Below are 7507 nucleotides of genomic sequence, written 5' to 3' on the forward strand. Positions count from 1 at the left end.
GTGATTGTGTTGGTAAGTTATAAAACCCAATTTCTTACTTTAATTGCTTTAAGGGTTAGGGTTTGGGCTAGTGATGAACCAAAGACCCATTTTGTTAGTATTTTGGGGATTTTGGGTGAATATGGGTTATGAAGGCTCATTGATGTCTAACCTAGGGTTTGAATGTGTTAATTGGACTTTTGAGTCTTAAATTTAGTTAGTTAGTGCTAGAACACTTTAATAATATGTAAATGGGTGTTATTGGGTATAGATGACCCAAATGGGTGTGTTGACCTTGAAATGGGTCAAATGAGTCTTTAATGACCTAAGTGGCCTAGCAATTATGAAAACGAGTTAGCCTTGTGACCTAAATGTGTTTTAAACCCATCTTGACGAATGATTAGGGTTTTGGTGTGTGTTGACCCAATTTAGGGTTAAGGGTGCAAATGGGTTGAAATTGCACCATTGGGTCAAAATGGCTTAGAATGGTGAAAGGGTTTGGTTGACCGAATTGAGTTTACGTTTGATGATGTGTATAATATGATAGGTATGTTACTTTGAGGTCTTGCAAGCTCGGGTATCTTTTCACAAGACTTTGAGGTGAGTGGAATAATTATATGCGTATGTATATAATGTATCTATTTGTTGTAGCGTGAAAGGTGTAGTGTCGAGGTGTTAAGACACCACGTTTCACGTGAAGAGTGTAGCATCGAGGTGTTAAGATGCCACTCGGGTGTAGCATCGAGGTGTTAAGATGCCACCTAGGAGTGTAGTGTCGAGGTGTTAAGACACCACTCCATAAAATAATGAGTGTTGCATCGAGGTGTTAAGATGCCACTCGGGGTGATGTGCCGAGGTGTTAAGGTGCCACCCTAGGGGTTAGTGGTGCGAGGTGTTAAGTGCCCTAACGGATGTTATGAACACCGATGGCGTTTTCGCGAGCGCCGTTCCCTTGTACTATTGGTCGACCATGGTTATTTGTGTTGTAAGCATATTATAGTATTCGAGTTATATTCATATGCGGTTATTATGCTAGCTTGTAGTATTGGTGATTTATAGCTCGTTATTGTGACGGTAAGCTAAGTGTGTATGCTAGCGTGTTTGCGGTTTGGTGTGTAAGTGTATGCAAGTAGGTATAATTATATATGTATTCGTATAATTATTGCATTCACTAAGCTTTGCTTACCCTCTCGTTGTTTACCATTTTATAGGTTCGGTTTTGGACAAGGGTAAGGGCATCGTTTTGGACTAGAGATCCCACTTGATGCTAGGGGACGCTTTTGGCTTTAGTAGCTCTTGGAGTTTGACCGATAGTTGGGTAGTTTAATCCCAAACGCCATGCTCATTGTGTAGTTTGGAACTTAAACTTTTTGGTGGTCGAAACTCGTAGATGGTATTAAACTCGTAAAACGGCCGATGTGGGCTCCACTTGTAAAACATCATTTTTATGTTTGAATCGTGATAGTTTTAGCTTCGCGGGTATGCTGCACAGGAATTTTTTTTTTTTTGTATTTTCGCGTGGTTTGGTCGAGGGTTGGTTTGGGTTGTTACAATTCTATGGTTGAATTATCGAAATCGAATATGCCCCTTTTTATTAAGTCTGGTAATCTAAGAATTAGGGAACAGACACCCTAATTGACGCGAATCCTAAAGATAGATCTATTGGGCCTAACAAACCCCATCCAAAGTACCGGATGCTTTAGTACTTCGAAATTTATATCATATCCGAAGGGTGTCCCGGAATGATGGGGATATTCTTATATATGCATCTTGTTAATGTCGGTTACCAGGTGTTCACCATATGAATGATTTTTATCTCTATGTATGGGATGTGTATTGAAATATGAAATCTTGTGGTCTATTGTTACGATTTGATATATATAGGTTAAACCTATAACTCACCAACATTTTTGTTGACGTTTAAAGCATGTTTATTCTCAGGTGAATACTAAGAGCTTCCACTGTTGCATACTAAAATAAGGACAAGATTTGGAGTCCATGTTTGTATGATATTGTGTAAAAACTGCATTCAAGAAACTGATTTCGATGTAACATATTTGTATTGTAAACCATTATGTAATGGTCGTGTGTAAACATGATAGTTTAGATTATCATTATTTGATAATCTACGTAAAGCTTTTGAACCTTTATTTATGAAATAAAGGTTCTCTATGTAAAGCTTTTTGAACCTTTATTTATGAAATAAAGGTTATGGTTTGTTTTAAAAATGAATGTAGTCTTTGAAAAACGTCTCATATAGAGGTCAAAACCTCGCAACGAAATCAATTAATATGGAACGTTTTTAATCAATAAGAACGGGACATTTCAGTTGGTATCCGAGCGTTGGTCTTAGAGAACCAGAAAATTTGCATTAGTGTGTCTTATCGAGTTTGTTAGGATGCATTAGTGAGTCTGGACTTAGACCGTGTTTTCTTTAAAAATGATTGCTTAACATTTTTGTTGGAAACTATATATTATTAACATGTATATATTATGTGATATATTAATCTCTTAACATGTTTGATATTGTGTGATAGATGTCTACCTCTAGCACAAATCCCATTGACTCACCTAATAATAACGAAGAGTCGAATATTTATTGGACTGATTCACAAGTTCCCGAAGAGGAACCGGAAGAAGAATCAGAACCGGAAGAAGAATCAGAACCGGAAGAGGAGGAACCGGAGGAGGAAATAGAACCGGTGGGGGAAATAATAAAACGGTTAAGTAAAAGAAAATCCTCAACCAACCGACCAAGGTTAATTATGGTCAATGGTGTTTCCGCCAAGGAAGCAAAATATTGGGAGGATTACCAATTCTCCGATGAATCGGATTCCGACGAGAATTCCGATGATGTTATAGAAATTACCCTAACTGAATTTAAAAAAGCAAAAGAAAATAATAAGGGAAAGGGCATAAAAATTGAGAAATCTAATTCCAACCCCGATGAACTTTATATGTATCGTCAACCCCCGAAGTCCTTAAGTTGTAACAATGACCCGGGAACCTCTAAACCACCAGGTTTTTCTAAACCGTTGTGGAAAACGACAGCTAGTATTAGGGGAGCATTATATATCCCTAGAAACTTGGCAAAACGAACCAAAACCGAAGAAGAAGAAACGAGCGAGTCGGAATAAGATAGTTGTATTCGTGTGGTGTAATATATGTAATATAGTGTGCTTATGCTTTATGATATATGTAAAAATTGCTTGTATTAATAAGTATTTTTTTTATGAATCTAACTCTTGTCTATTTTACAGTATAAAAACACAAAATAGATAGACAACCCAATATTTTAAGAGACCTACCCGGAGACATGATTGATGAAATCTTGTCTAGAGTCGGTCAGAATTCCTCGGCACAACTATTTAAGGCGAGATCAGTTTGTAAGACATTCGAAGAACGTTCCAAGAATGTCTTGGTTTATAAGAGACTTTCGTTTGAAAGATGGGGGATATCACATTGGGAAATCCATAAGTTACGATGTGTTTACTTTGACGCATATATTGTGGGGAACCCAAATGCTATTTTACGCAACGGGTTAAGAAATTATTTTGACTCAATGTATCCGAATATAGGACTTCATGATTTAGAAAAAGCGGCTAACATGCAACATAAAGAAGCATGCTATGCTTACGGGTTAGTAATGTTCGCTTCTCACCAAAGTGAGAAAAAGAACATCGGGCTACAACTATTAAACAAAACGTTCCCACAAGTGACGGAGTCGGTAATTGGGGTAAGAAATGAGGTTTTTAGGTTATTACGAGACTGTTGGTCATTACGTAACCCTCGTCCCTTTGATGACGTTACAACACGCTGTCTTATCAACGGCCATAACGGTTATGTTCCACAAGACCAAGGATGGGAAGTAGTCCTAGTAAAACCAGAATGCATGACTTGTTTCTGGACGTATGAATTACGTGTCTTTATTGCCTTTGCTGAACGACTTGTGTACTAGCTAGAATTATCTTCACAATTATCTTGTATCAAAGTTATTGTGTGCTATATTTCATGCTTTATGTAAAATAAGCGGTATTGTAAGTTTGTAAAATATTGTATAAAAGTTTGAACGCGAAATATTATTATAATCAGTTTTTCATATAGAATTGTAGTAGTTGAATTGTATATTAGCTACTAAGTATGAACTTAACGGGTAGGTACTACCCGAATTTAAACTTATAAAACGCTAATATGCAGAAAAAGCTTTTATAAATGAGTTCATATTATGCTACGAAATACTATTAACTACTCTTAATATTCTGTATGATTAACTTGTTCCATTTGACTATTTTGAAGGAAATGGCACCGACTACTCGACAAACCGTGAATATGAATGAAGAGGAATTCCGTACTTTTCTAGCTTCAAACATAGCCGTAGTACAGGCTGCGCTACATACCAACAATAACCTTGGATCTAGCAGTACAGGAAATCGTGTAGGATGCACCTACAAAGAATTCACTGCCTGCAAACCTTTGGAATTTGATGGAACCGAAGGACCGATCAGATTGAAACGGTGGACCGAGAAGGTCGAATCGGTGTTTGCCATAAGTAAGTGTACTGAAGAGGACAAAGTGAAGTACGCTACGCATACCTTCACAGGTTCTGCGTTAACATGGTGGAATACCTATCTAGAGCAAGTGGGACAAGATGATGCTTACGCACTACTGTGGTCAGCATTCAAGCACTTGATGAACGAGAAGTACCGTCCCAGAACCGAGGTCAATAAGCTCAAGACAGAACTTAGAGGGTTACGAACCCAAGGATTTGATATTACCACGTACGAAAGACGATTCACAGAATTGTGCCTATTGTGCCCGGGAGCGTTCGAAGATGAGGAAGAGAAGATCGACGCGTTTGTGAAAGGATTACCGGAAAGAATCCAAGAAGATATAAGTTCACACGAGCCCACCTCCATACAACAGGCATGTAGAATGGCTCACAAACTAGTGAACCAGATTGAGGAAAGAATTAAAGAACAGACGGGTGAAGAGGCCAATGTGAAGCAAGTCAAAAGAAAGTGGGAGGAAAACGGTGATAAGAATCACCAATACAACAACAACAGCAATTACAATAATAATCGCAACAATTATCCCAACAATCGCAACATCAATCGCGACATCAATCGCAACTACAACAAACGGCCCAACAACAACAACAACAACAACAGCAACTACAACAATCGTCCAACAATAATAACAATCGCAACAACAACAACAATCAGAAGCAGCTATGCCAAAGGTGTGAAAAGTATCACTCGGGGTTCTGCACCAAATTTTGCAACAAGTGTAAAAGAAATGGTCATAGCGCGGCGAAGTGTGAGGTCTACGGACCAGGGGTTAACAGAACGAAAGGAACAAATGGTGTCGGAACGAGTAATGGCGGATCAAGTAGTGTCGGAGCAAGTTATGCCAATGTAGTTTGTTATAAATGTGGAAAACCGAGCCACATTATTAGAAATTTCCCGAACCAGGAGAACACGAATGGACAAGGCCGCGGAAGAGTTTTCAATATTAATGCGGCAGAGGCATAGGAAGACCCGGAGCTTGTTACGGGTACGTTTCTTATTGACAATAAATCTGCTTACGTTTTATTTGATTCGGGTGCGGATAGAAGCTATATGAGTAGAGATTTTTGTGCTAAATTAAGTTGTCCATTGACGCTGTTGGATAGTAAATTTTTACTCGAATTAGCAAATGGTAAATTAATTTCAGTAGATAATATATGTCGGAATTGAGAAATTAAACTGGTTAGCGAAAAATTTAAGATTGACTTGATACCAGTAGAGTTAGGGAGTTTTGATGTGATAATCGGTATGGACTGGTTGAAAGAAGTGAAAGCAGAGATCGTTTGTTACAAAAATGCAATTCGCATTATACGAGAAAAAGGAAAACCCTTAATGGCGTACGGAGAAAAGGACAACACGAAGCTACATCTTATTAGTAACTTGAAGGCACAAAAACTAATAAGAAAAGGTTGCTATGCTGTTCTAGCACACGTCGAGAAAGTACAAACTGAAGAAAAGAGCATCACTGATGTTCCCGTCGTAAAAGAATTTCCCGATGTATTTCCGAAAGAATTACCGGGATTACCCCCATATCGATCCGTTGAATTTCAAATAGATCTTGTACCAGGAGCTGCACCAATAGCTCGTGCTCCTTACAAACTCGCACCAAGCGAGATGAAAGAACTGCAAAGCCAACTGCAAGAACTATTAGAACGTGGTTTCATTCGACCAAGCACATCACCATGGGGAGCTCCTATTTTGTTTGTCAAGAAAAAGGATGGTACATTTAGGTTGTGTATTGACTACAGAGAGTTGAACAAACTTACCATCAAAAACCGTTATCCACTGCCGAGAATTGACGACTTATTTGATCAACTACAAGACTCGTCGGTTTATTCGAAGATCGATTTACGTTCTGGATATCATCAAATGCGAGTAAAGGAGGATGATATTCTAAAAACTGCTTTTAGGACGCGTTATGGTCATTACGAGTTTATGGTTATGCCGTTTGGATTGACTAACGCACCAGCTGTGTTCATGGACCTTATGAACCGAGTGTGTTGGCCATATCTTGACAAGTTTGTCATTGTTTTCATCGATGACATACTTATTTACTCAAAGAATGATCAAGAGCACGAAGAACATTTGAGAAAAGTGCTAGAAGTATTGAGGAAAGAAAAACTGTACGCTAAGTTTTCAAAGTGTGCATTTTGGTTGGAAGAAGTTCAATTCCTCGGTCACATAGTGAACAAAGAAGGTATCCAGGTGGACCCGGCAAAGATCGAAACCGTTGAAAAGTGGGAAACCCCAAAAACTCCAAAGCATATACGTCAATTTTTAGGATTGGCTGGTTACTACAGAAGATTCATCCAAGATTTCTCCAAAATAGCAAAACCCTTGACTGCATTAACGCATAAAGGGAAGAAATTTGAATGGAAGGATGAACAAGAGAAGGCGTTTCAATTATTGAAGAAAAAGCTAACTACGGCACCTATATTGTCATTGCCTGAAGGAAATGATGATTTTGTGATTTATTGTGACGCATCAAAGCAAGGTCTCGGTTGTGTATTAATGCAACGGACCAAGGTGATTGCTTATGCGTCTAGACAATTGAAGATTCACGAGCAAAATTATACGACGCATGATTTGGAATTAGGCGCGGTTGTTTTTGCATTAAAGACTTGGAGGCACTACGTATATGGGGTCAAAAGTATTATATATACCGACCACAAAAGTCTTCAACACATATTTAATCAGAAACAACTGAATATGAGGCAGCGTAGGTGGATTGAATTATTGAATGATTACGACTTTGAGATTCGTTACCACCCGGGGAAGGCAAATGTGGTAGCCGACGCCTTGAGCAGAAAGGACAGAGAACCCATTCGAGTAAAATCTATGAATATAATGATTCACACTAACCTTACTACTCAAATAAAGGAGGCGCAGCAAGGAGTTTTAAAAGAGGGAAATTTAAAGGATGAAATACCCAAAGGATTGGAGAAGCATCTTAATATTCGGGA

The sequence above is a fragment of the Rutidosis leptorrhynchoides genome, chromosome 4 (assembly GCF_046630445.1).
Source record: "Rutidosis leptorrhynchoides isolate AG116_Rl617_1_P2 chromosome 4, CSIRO_AGI_Rlap_v1, whole genome shotgun sequence".
Lineage (NCBI taxonomy): Eukaryota > Viridiplantae > Streptophyta > Magnoliopsida > Asterales > Asteraceae > Rutidosis > Rutidosis leptorrhynchoides.